Source organism: Gasterosteus aculeatus, chromosome 17 (genome assembly GCF_964276395.1).
Source record: "Gasterosteus aculeatus chromosome 17, fGasAcu3.hap1.1, whole genome shotgun sequence".
Lineage (NCBI taxonomy): Eukaryota > Metazoa > Chordata > Actinopteri > Perciformes > Gasterosteidae > Gasterosteus > Gasterosteus aculeatus.
The window spans coordinates 111,823-123,685 of NC_135705.1; positions in this window are offsets into that span (position 1 = coordinate 111,823).

Genomic DNA, 11,863 nt, shown 5'->3' on the forward strand with positions numbered 1-11,863 from the left:
CTAGGGTAAGAATTTATCCTAGTAGAGACAGGGGGGTGAAAGAGGAAAGTGAGGGTGATAGAGGTGAAGTCGGTGGGACACAAGTAGTAGGAGGTGGGTTTGAGAAAGAGGAGCGTATGTCAGCTATTTTCTGGGTAAAGTAGTTGACAAAGTCTCCTGGAAGAAGGGGGGAGGAGGACTGGGGGGTTCGAGGAGGTTGGAGAAGATACACTTATGTACTGTCTGTAGGACTAAACAAAAAAATGCCTATGTCATTATCATGAATGGAGTAGTGTTTTCCATTCATCGTAGTGTTTTACATTGACCACATCAGTGTTCAACTGGTTCTTATAAACTTATTCATAAGATGGTTTGTGTTATTTTGAGAATAAATAACGTTGTTTTGAATTTTGCCCATTGTGTGTGTTTTTTTATTTGTGTGTAGAGTTCTGAGAATATGAAGCATTTTTTCAGAAACTATTATTTTGCAGATGTGATAAACGATCAGCTGAGACATGTTGTTTTTGAACTGATCTCATTGCAGAAGCAGAGGTTTTTATACTGTATCTAAGGTTTGGAATATTGTTTTTACTCGATCGTGAGATCGTGGCCGACCCCTCTCACCCCGAACAAAACCTGTTTGTGCTCCTTCCATCTGGCAGGAGGCTGAGGTCCATCAGGACTAAGACCTCCCACCACACGAACAGTTCCTTCCTGTCGGCAGTCGGGCTCATCAACAGAGCCGGTCCCCCACTGTCTGACTATAACATTCCACCGGTCACTCCCCTTCACACTGCACATGTCACTTTAACTGTAATTTTTCACTTTGTCGTCACTCGTCACTTTGTCGTCACTCGTCACTGTGTTACTTGTTCGCTAGTGCACTTTATGCTTAATATTTTTTAACTTTTTTAATATTTTAAATTTTTAACTTTATTCTCTTGTTTTATACTAACCCATAGCCTTATTCTACTAACCCATTGCATTAGCATTTCATTTTACTTTATTTTATTACTTGTGCACTGCTGTCTTGTCTATTGTTACACTGTCTACTGTCACGCACCAACCGCCAAGTCAAATTCCTTGTATGTTTGACATATTTTGGCAATAAATGTTTCCTGATTCCTGAACATTTCTAAATACCACATAAACAATCGATAATTTTGTTAGGAGGTATAGCTTGTCTGTTAAGAAAATGTAAGCATTGTGGAAATGTGTTCACTGAATGCCTATTGTGTGACAACGACATGAAATGTGTGAATGACATGGCCACAAAAGGAGATTCTTTGCTATTTGTGTTTAGAGTTTTGAAAATGTGACAACTGGTTGGACAAACGCTTGTTAGCGACTGAGGAAAAACTAATGCATTTAAGCTAAAGGAAAACCAATTAATGCCCACAGAGTTACAGTATAAGGCCCTCGACTGTTATTGCAGCGTGTAGCTGAAATAAATGACTTTCCATTTAATAATCTATTATGCATTTTTCTTGACAGAAAACATGATGGATATGTCTCAGTAGCTGATGATGATGATGATGAGGTGGTGCTTCCTCTCAGCTATTGACACAAATGATTACACTGGTTTGTGATGTACATGCTGAGAATAATAACCACCATGAAGGCGAAACTTATTATACCTTTTGTGCTGGAATGCAACTATAGTGAATATAAACGACTCTCTGAAGGACTGTCAGGCCTGTTTTCATTGAGCAACGAGAGACTTGTACTGAGTGTAGTTTCTGCAATTTAAGGTTGCGATTATTTTCCCATATATGGCAGGCTTCATTCAATGATTGAAACAAATATTAACATTAACTGAAGTTTTACAGTATAGAACCGACATTGAACGCTACGAGCGCGCTGTAGTAAACATGGAACTTTTCCTTGGCGTGACACGGCAAATAATCAAACCAGTGCGTGAAGCTGTTGTAGCCTATCTCGTCTATTTTATTTATGCAATATACGTTCAGTACAGTCAGGCGCGCGCCCACCCGCAAAGCAAGCAGACGCTGTTGTGTTTTTTGTTTTTTTTTACATTTGAATATAAATTTTCATAACTAAATTAGAATATAAATAGAATAGTAATAACCTAATGCCACTGGCAGTGGCCTTCTGCTAAACCAAGTCAAGACACCAGAGGGGAGTATTTCACAAGTAGTGACACAACCGCTAGCATGACTCCATTTTCCAATAGCTGCTACTATAGGTCATTCAAAAGCATGATAAGTGTCCATTATGAGTTTATCTGTGGGTTGATTTCATTAAATGATACATTACTGTTTTCATTAAATTTCTTGAAGGGGAAAATCAGATAAATGATTGTATTGTATCAATATTTTATATTGAGTGTTTCAAGAGTGTTTAACTTGTTCCATCCTGTTTTTTATGTTTATTTTCATTCCAGGTTCCACAGTACGCATAAAGCAAAACACAGACGGAGGGGTTGATCAAGTCACCGCACGGAGCGTTTAAATTCAGATAAGAGGCCGAGGACGACTGATAAACACAAACATGCAAACCAAAAATTGTCGCAGACTGAGCACATGCTGCTTGTAAGGTCCAGAGGAGCGACTGACTGACCTGTGAGCTCAGGGGGGTGGGGTGAAGTCAGAAGGGGACAACATCGCCACCACCAGCAAGGTAAGTAATGGTGATGCAGACTAGATGGTGTAGAGAAAGACAAGTAAAGAGTAAATTTACTTCCAATTAATATCATCTACATCAGTGGTCACCAACTGTTTAAACCCCAACACTTCTGACCTCTGCGACAAATAAGATCGACCTATTACGCCGTTGAGCAAAAAGGACTGTCTTGACCAGGGGTGGCCAACCAGTCAGAAACTAAGAGCCACATTTTTTACTGTGTTACCGCAAAGAGCCACATCATACACATGGGGACACATGAACATTACCCCCCCCCCCCTCCACACACACACACTCACACACACACACACACACACACACACACACACACACCTTCTCAACTAGATTTATTGTAAATGTCACACACCAACATGATAATGACAGAAATGGACTTCTACATTACTAAGACCACAGGCCAGTCATTTTCAACAATGAACATTGTGTGCACTGTCTCACACACACAAACTCTCAGTTCAACCAAGCCAATATACAAACAAACAAAACAAAACAAACAAAACAAACAAAACAACAAAAATATAATTTACAATAGCATTTTTCTTTTACTATGCATGTTGCTTAGTGGGACTTCTGACATTACTTGCCTTGAACAATCCTCTTCAAATCTGGCTTGTATTCCATTGTTGCCACTCGAAGCAATTCTTTCGCATGAGTGTCAGTCAGAACAGATCGATGTTTTGATTTTGGGTTAGAAAACACAGACTCGCAGACGTATGTTGACCCAAACATTGACAGTATCTTATGCACAGCCTGTTTGACATTGGGGTATTTTTCTATTGGCACACTTTTCCGGAACTGAATGGTCACTTCCCTTAAAGCAGGTTTCAGTTGGTCCTGCTCACAAAGATCGATCATCTCCAACTCAGCCGCGGCCTCATCTGTGACTAGCGGGGCTTTCAAACAGTCCGTCTCCGCATTAAATGGATCGACGAGGAACGTAATCTGTGACCTTTTCAGTTGTAGATCACAGAACCGGGTCGCAAAATGTAAAAAGCCATGGGTTAGAAATGCAATGTAATGGAAGTCGCTTTGGATAAAAGCCTCAGCTAAATGACCTGTAATGTAATGAATTGCACAGATTTAGTTAACAAATGCAAACACACTTTGCACCAGGTCAGGCAGCATTTTTCACTTAGTTACTTAGGGTCAGTTCCTTTTGGAAATTCCTGGTCGATGCTAGCATGGAGTGAGCTGAAGTGAATTTGAAGCTTTGAATTGCGCTAATGACGCCTGACATATAAGGCAGAATGGCTTGCCATTACGTTCAACAAAAAATATATACTACTACTCTGTTAAAAACAAACTGTGTTCATCTTCATATTTTCGTTTTGCTCTGCATTTTTTCCCTGCCATTTTGAGAGCGAACTGGACACAAATTGTTTACTCAAATGCCCTTGCCCCTACTAGGAAACTTTGCGGTATTTTCATCTCACGCACATGCACGTTTGACGAAAATACCGTATTGAACTCAAGCAAAGTGAACACGCACATTAAAAAAAACACAAACTTCGATATGAACGTAAGAGCTGCATGTGGCTCGGGAGCCGTGGGTTGGCCAGGCCTGGTCTAGACTGTACTTACAACTTGAGGCTTCGGATTTGGCCTAATTAAAATAGAATGAAGTAAACACTTTACCTCAGCTATCTAATTGAAGTGACCAAGAACATTTTAAAGGACTTTCTTTCACTGCATCATAACTGCAACATAAAAAGGAATATTGTTATTAGTCAACCACACACAATTTACAACAAGAAAAATACATTTTCAATGAGCAGGCTCGATGAACTTCCAATATTAATTGTATTTATCAACACATCACTAATGTTATTAATGTTAGTGCAGTTCAGCTCTGGGTCCCACCACAATGCCATCAGAAGCTTTGTCACTCCAGTCATGTGATGGCTATGACTGACCATTGTCTGTGAGTGCCTTGTAGTTTGGGCTCTCTGTTATCTGCCTGTCAGTAAACCAGCTTACTGATTTACATCAGTGAAAATGCCATTTCACAGAGGGAATCCAAAGTTGATCCAAAGTAGGCACTCACCTTTAGTGCACATGGGCTGAGAGGAAACTTCTCCCTGCTAAATCCCCAAAAGTCAATGTCCTTTAACATGGCTTTCAGCTCTGTACCATTTTGCATATCAACCATCTCCATGTCCACTTCACCTGGAAAAGCAAATGCTTTCTGTAATTTATCTGAAACCTCCTCTGTGTCAGTAGGCAGCAATGGGTTTGAAATAGACATCCTGGGATTTAAATAATTAGAATATATATGAGAATATTTATTATTAACATTTATGTTTTCCCATTTATAGTCACGATTATACAATCGTGATATCATGAAATTTAAAAAAGCCGAACATTGTAGATGTAAGTGAATTACTAAATAAGCACTGAACTCAATCGCAGGGATATTGCCACAGTGGAATAGGTGCACGAGAACACCCGTTTGGGGGAGCGCAGCTAAGAACACTTTGGCTGTGTAAACTTATTTTCAGCTGTGTAAACTTATTTTCATCAATTATGCAGAGATTATGCAACGTTGGTTTTTCAATGTCCACAAGAAATAATTTAAGAAAACACTTCAGAAAATATTTGAGAATCAGGCCCAATGCGTTTCTGAATATATATTTATTTTGGAGATTGTCCGAGAAACATCAACGGTTGGCGACCACTGATCTAGATAAAAATTGTCCAGGCACGAAAGTTCCCCTTTGAAAAGCTTAAATCAATTAGGACAATTAAAGCTAAACTTTAATTGATTGATTAGATAATTAGACAGATTCAAAAGAATCAATTAATGGCTCAATTATAACAGGCGGGTGGGTTGTGTCCCATGGGTTTCAGTGGGTTTAATAATAACAGATTTTAACGTCTGCGAACAAGGGAAACATGATCCATTACTGTCTAACCCAGAAAAGCTTTGCCCTAGAGAGAACCCAGTCAGTCACTCAGAAAACTCAAAGAGGCCAAAACTCTTAATAATATAGTCTGAAAGGGTTATGATAAGCAGTTTGTAATCTCTGATTCGATTAGGGTTAAGTCTACTCGGTATCAGTCTTTTTAACTACAGCACCTTCTTATTCCTTTCCGAGTTCAATACTGAAAATAATGCTGTCATGAGATTTGCCTTTCTCCCTGGCCATTATTCTTGGGCAGCTGAAACATATGTCTTTTGATTTATTATGTTCATGCTTGAAGGGAAAAAGGGATTTTTCATTTGTTGTTTTGGATATCTCTGAATCTTCAAATTAACTGCTTCCTTTAAACTGTAATAAATACTGTTGACTGGCCGTTCTTGGGATTGGGAAGAGTCATTCATCATGTAATATAGTTTCCTGTATGGTAGGAGTCACTATTAGACAGAGACCAGACCCACTGTGCACCCAGACACCATTGCAGTTGGACCTGGACCTAACCATGTGAAAAAAGGTAAACGAAGAGGTCGGCACATGTGTGTTCAGACTGTCATAAAATGTATATATTAAATATCAAGGATTAAAGATGGAGAAAAAAAAACATGAATGTAGAAAATATGTATTCATTAAAGCATTAAAAAAAAATTATGCAAAAGACTATTTAAAATGACCTAATTTTATGAGAAAAGAGTTAGAAAGATGCCTGAAAGAGTAAAAAGTATGAAATATATATCTTCAATAGTCAACAAGTCATATTTTTTAGGTTGTCTGGGTGACATGACATGTGGCACCATTTAAAAACCACAGTCACTCAATCACTTATCGGTTGATAGGTGTCAGTTAAGTCTCTGAGGGTTTAGGGGGACAGTTTAAAACTTGTATCTGTCATATGTTCTGAGACCATGGGTTAGAAATAAACATTCGGAGGTCATCTTTGGACTTTACAACTGTTACACACAAGACATCACACTACTATGCGCAAGAGCATTTTAGCCTATTAATATGAAATATTTACCTATGTATGGGTATAAACCTGGATCGATAGAACATCCCTGTTTCTATTGATATCTTTCTATTGCAGAATCCCTATGCAGTTCTCTCAGTCATGTAATTGCTTTGCTTGTTTTCGTGGAAAATCAATAGAGCAATGATTGGATCTTAAATATCCCATCACGCTTTGACTAATACATGTATTAATATGTCTATTCCATCTGTCAAGTTAATTTTTGTGCATTTATATTGCATCAAGTGGTTCCTTTTTACAACTGTCTTAATGAACTGGCAAGGACTTTATAGAGAATGGACAGACTACAATGGATCTCATGTCTACAGAATGAACAATGTAAAAAGTGTACAATACCTTCAATTCCCACGACAGAAATGATTCAAATATTGAGAGTGGCTGTTCTCTTCACTGGCTACCAGTGGCTGCCTGCATTCAGTTCAAAAAATTGTACTCACCAACTGTCCTGTGAATGGATCGGGTCCAGCCTACATCCATGAATTGACGTGCAGTCAGGCACTGCCTACCCAGCCAAGATTCAAACATAAAAATGTTTATTAAATCATTTTATTTTTATCAACTTGGATATGTTTTTTGACTGCTTATTCTTATAACTATATATACTATATGTGTGTTATCCCAATAGTTTAGACGTTACTATGACAGATGTAGCCGTGATCTCACGTCTGAATTCTTCAGCTTTAGATGGCGTGTACCCGCGTACACGCAGACATATACCATTGTTTTTCAATTTGCCCTCTTAAGTTTTTCATCTCAAAAGGGCTCGGGCGCACACACACACCTATATGCACATACACGTACCATCGCCCTGTCCATATGGTTGTTGGTTTGTAGTTCACCGTTTTTTCGTTCCCTTTTTGTTAAGTCTATGTCTCATTTCTTAAAATACAATTATAAATAAAAAAATCAGTCAGTATACAGTTTATTATGTTTTAGATGGGTAACTGCTTTGATGGAAGAACAGAGACGTGTGTAAGACTGCAACTAGACTGCTGAGTTTTTATTTATTTTACAACCCTCCAACTACTGTAAAATGGAGCTCTCTTATTGTTCTTTCCTGCTGTTCTTGTCCTGCTTCCAACTTTTATTCAGGTTTTTTTTTCAAAACCCTTTAACAACCTGCCGTTCAATATCTCAGCACAATAGTGTTGGCATTTGACTAACTGTGACGGAGTTTTCATCATCCACATAGCCATCTGGGACTAACTGCCTTCTTTCTTCCAGTTAGTATTCCCCAATAGGTTCGGCTGAGAGGCTAAGCCAGTAAAGCACTAATCTTCCACCATTAGCCATTGTTACGGGCCTCTAATGGCATCTGTGTTAAAAAGGGGGGTAATTGATGTTGCCGCCTGCTCATTGAAAGCCTTGGGACAAACTGGATGATTTTCAACCATGCATATGTAGGTCTTGAAGTCTTGAAGTAAATGTTGGAAGAGATTACTTTGCTTCACACTTATTCCAATAATAGTAATTAATACAAAGTTGTTAGTGCTTTAGCCTGGGGTGGGGTGGGGTGGGGTTCTACTTCTCAAAGAGTATGAGCGTAAATGCTGCTTAAGTAGCGCAGACAATAGGAAACACCTGTGCTGGTGATTAGTCTCTGTTTGGGGTGCATGGGAAATGGAGTCCGGGAAGTCAATAATCAGGTGACGATGCCCTCCGGTGGCCATCAGAGAGAGCCATAGAGGTCTGATTCATGACACACATTAAGTGCTCATAGCACTTTATATTTGAGCACATTTGAAAAAATTGTACTTTCTTGATTATTTTTGTTTTCTTTGATCAGGATATGTCCTTCAAATCACATATGATTCACATAAAATAACTTTTTATGCAAGCAACAAAGCATTGAGGAGCTCAGTTTAATCACCCCATCAGAAAGCTGGACAGATAGACCTCCTCGATATTAAAGAGTAGGACGAAGAAAAATTATTTTAAAACACTCTGAAGGAAGCAAGAGTAAACCCTATCCTGAGTAAAACCCAGCCTCAATCTGTCTGAAATACAACAACTACAGGCCTGTCTCTCTTCTGCCCGTTCGTTCTAAAACTCTAGAGCGACTCGGCTGCAAGTCGGCTGAGGGACGCAGCCCTCTAGGAGCCGGTTTGGAGGACACATATGATCTATCCTTAGAGGCCCAGCATATCCCAGCATGCAGTGCGGGCCAACAAGGATTTAATTTATTCAGGACAGAGGAAGGTGAGCCAACGCGGGGAATCTTAGTTTATGAACACCGTAATTTACGTGACGTTGGTAACCGACTCCCCCCCTTCCTCTCCCAGACTTTTCCCTCACCTGACCCCTCATAGGTGCATGTACTGCTTCTTATGAATATCAATGTACCAACACACATTTATAACAAATACACAATGAGCAGCTTGCGTTATTGGGAGCCGCTGCGCTGTTAACGGCTGCTTGTCAGTAGCTATTAATATAAAGTCACTTTAATAACATAACTTTCACACTTTAAAGGCTAACTAACATCCTACTGATGCTGTAACGGTTTTACATATTGTTTATACTTCATATTATGAACAGAAATGGATGAGAAAGTTATAGAGTAGAAGAGTTATAAAGCTGAAATATCACAACATTTCTAAGTCAGTAATGTTGCAGATGTTGAGGATAAATACACAAAGAAACTGAATTTGCTACTCCTTTTGTTTTGTTCAGTGATTATGAACTAACACAGTTAATACATGTGTTTGCTGTTGTGGTTTCTATTAACAATATTGATGGAATCTCCTCTGCCTCAAGATTGCATCAATACCTTTTACTTTTTCTGAAAGCACATGGCTTGACTTGACTTGTCTGGTTAATTGTTTAGTCTGATGAACAATTATTATACATATCAGTCAAGGTTTATGGTTAGTTTTTGTGTTCTATTGTGTTGTCCTAAATGTCTTTTTTTTAATTTTTTTTATATTTCTGTTGTTTATTTGTATATGTATGACTGAAGAGCAACGTGTAACCGGAGACAAATTGCATATATGTGCAAACATACATGGCCAATTAAGCCGATTCTGATTCTGACTGATTTATTCTGAATAATAACCGATAAATGTTCTTCTCTCGACCTGAAATATATCATGCTCGGAGGTGAAACATATCTTCCTAAATTAATGAAATAAGATGATTATCTTCTCTATCTGTATTTAATACGTTTTGGGGGGTTTTATGGCTTCTACTGTTGAGGGCGCTAGGTTGCTAGGCAACGGAAGGAGCCGAGGTAAAGCTGATGACGCAAGCAGGAAGTCCCCTTGTAGGCCAGACCACCCCATTTCAGAGACCGCTCGGTTCAGCCTATGCTGTTGTTGGAGGACCAGCCCAGGTCTACTGCGAAGGCTTGCAAAGGCTGGGGGCTACAAGGATGTAGCCTAGGCAATTGAGACACAGCCTGTGTTGGTGAGTCCTCCGTTCCACGTGTATCCTTGCATCCTTCTGTTGGAAATAAATGACAATTTGCCTCTTGGTCCTGAACCACGGATGGACTAATCCTTTACAGCTATTGGAAGTGGGCTGATGAACAACACTAGTAGTTGGGATAAATGTTTGCCATGTCTAAGTGGGCTGTTTGTTCAATGACAGTAAAAGTTAAAAAACTAAGTTATACTGTTATATATAAACTGAGTTATGTTTTTTGCGCAGTGTTTAATGCACAAAATTGACTGTTGGAAATCATATTAATTGCTGTATGAGGTTACATTGCAATACAATAGAGAAAGCTTTACGTGCTTAACCGGTTTGATCTACTCTTTCCTGATTTTCCACCGATGGATTTTCCATGTCCCTAATAATTATGGAGACAAAATATCTCTAAAACCAAAATTTAGCAGATCATGCACCAACAAAGCGTTAATTTTAAATAACCATAGCTGGCAATCATCATTCCCTAAGCATTATATTTTTGACTGATCACAACAAAATGGCAAAAAGAAACAGTTAGGACTTTTGTCTCCAACTAAAAAGATCTCCCAATAATACTCACGCGTCCACATTGTTGATGGCACCATCATGGCACCATGTACCTCCATACATAATCTGTTTTTTCAATGACAAGAAACAACATTTTCCCAAGAGCAGTGTTTGATTATGAGTGCCATCCATTAATCTTAACAGACCACAAGGAAGGAGGATATGTGTCATGTACAAGGCCAAGACAGCAATCACTTACAAGAAGAGCAATGGTCCTCTACGTCTTGTAGTGTCAAGAAAATGTTTCCTCCTACCTTCCCATTATTCAACAACCAGTAACTTGCTTATTGACTATTTGTTTTGTTTTGTTTTTCAGGAGGGAGTCAACCAAGAGTCATCTGTTTAGTCCACAAGTGAGTGTTTGTGTGTGAGTGTGCCCCTGCAATGGGTGTGACCAACACAGTTTAGGTTGGGATTCATTTTTCATTTCCGAGTATCGTTCTCTTTAAACCTCCTGACACCTTACTCTTTTTAGTATACACATGCACGCATGTCCACAGTAAGCAAGCAGACCCAACGTCTTAAATAAAGAACAGCAGACGCTTACAAGCTCACACCAACACAGCGAAAAGAGCTTAAGCCCAGCTCACACAATGAGAGTGTTTTTGGGTCATCTGTCCCTGAGTGTGGTGGACAGACCGTTCCCTGACACAATATTCCTTTAATGACATGATAAAATGGGTGCCTCAGGCACACTTTAAGGCTTAGAGCAGCCTTTTTAACTGCTTAGACTAAGCTGCTTTGTGATACCAAAAAAGTGCAGTGGAGAAAAAGTCACGGCATCCTCTTTAGATGATGGCCAGACAATGGCCACACGCTTAACAGATTAAACACTCTGAGCACTTTGACTCACTGTAAACAAAGCTAAGTGGAGGATTTTCACTTTCTCGCCCCTTCCTCTCGTCTGTTCACTCTCTTTTTGTTTGTACAATTACCCATTTGCATTACTTTGTTTTTCTCTAAATGCTGCGATGTGTAAAGGATGAGCCTATGATGGGGTTTTATAGTAAGATAAGGAGAAGCGAGCTGAGCTAACATCACAGAAGGGATTGTGGTTGTAAATGTCACTGCAATCTCTAATGGGGATGGCTTCTTTTTTTTCAGATGATACACAATAGACACCCACCGCTATTGTTTTACCCCCAGAGTGCTGATAAGGCTAGAATACAAACTGTGGATCAGGATGAAGAGAGTCAACACAGAAAGGATGAGTGATTTTTTTTTATTCTGTATTTTATTTATTCTATATTAAGACTTTAGTGCAACATTCATCCTCTGTATCTGCTTGTTACATGAGGGCTAAATG